Here is a 1,246-nt window from a genome sequence, read left to right as displayed (position 1 = left end):
GGGAGGCCTGAAATGATGGGCGGGGCTTGACTAACAGACCCGCCCTCTTCCAGGCTGGCCACGCCCCCACACGTGGTTCCCTGGCTGCTCCTTGTGGCTCCACCTCGCGGGTTTTCCCGCGCGCCGTCCACGCTGGGCTGGTGTCTGGTTCACAGTGCCGCCTACTGGAGTTGATATATTTCGCAGCACCCACAGGCCAGTAGCTCCAGTGTGAGATAGCAAGGGTTAAGAGGCTAGTTTGCTGGTAGAGAATGGACAATGGGAAGGCTTGAAACCCCAACTCTAGAAAGCACCATTCTTACCTCCTGCCTCAGTTTTCCCAAGACAGCCTGGCGAACTCTGCCTACTGAGACACGGCATGGTGGAATGAAAAGAGCTTTGGAGTCCACCAGGTAGAGTCCCAGCTCTAGACACGAATCGTGTGATATCCTCTCCAAGCCCACTTTCCTCATCTGTAAAATGGAGCTGATAATTCTTACCTGATGCAGTTACCGTGAGAATGTAATACCATAATGCATGTCTTTGGTACAAAATAAGTGTCTTGAAGGGCAGTTGCCTGCCTGTTTTCCCTCTTCCTACTGTCTTAATCCTCCTCTCTGCTGCCCTTCAAGTGGAAGAGAGTCTGGAGGCAAGTTTGGGAGAAACTACCTCTGAAAAAGATAGTTTCGAGGTGGGCAGAGTCATGGCTTGCAAATCTCCAAGGATGCACATGTGAACTTTGACCTCTAACTTCTCCAAGATGGAACCAGTACAGCAGCAAGAGGGACCAAAGTGAGACTAGACACAGGACTTTCTCACTACCTATGCAGAAAATTGAGGCAGCTGAGTTCTGTGGCTGAGGGTGGCTGCTTCCCACGACAAAACAGCTGAAGCAGTGAAAGTGGGAACCCTATGGGCAAGGAGGGCAGGCTAAATTCTCCCCACCCTCTGAGCTAGGTATTATCTGGGATGTTAGATTGCTAAGAAGTGCCACATTTTTCTGTGTCTCTACTTTTGTTGTTGTTGTTCTTGTTGTTCTTGTTCTTGTTGTTTTTGAGACGGAGTCTTGCTCTGTTGCCCAGGCTGGAGTGCAGTGGCATGACCTCAGCTCACTGCAACCTCTGCCTCCTGGGTTCAAGCAATTCTCCCGCCTCAGCCTCCCTAGTAGCTGGGATCACAGGCGTGCATTACAATGCCCGGCTAATTTTTGTATTTTTTAGTAGAGATGGGGTTTCGCCATGTTTGCCAGGCTGGTCTTGAACTCCTG

This window comes from Pan paniscus, chromosome 19, assembly GCF_029289425.2.
Source record: "Pan paniscus chromosome 19, NHGRI_mPanPan1-v2.0_pri, whole genome shotgun sequence".
NCBI classification, from domain to species: domain Eukaryota; kingdom Metazoa; phylum Chordata; class Mammalia; order Primates; family Hominidae; genus Pan; species Pan paniscus.
Note: the sequence above shows the minus strand (reverse complement) of the source record.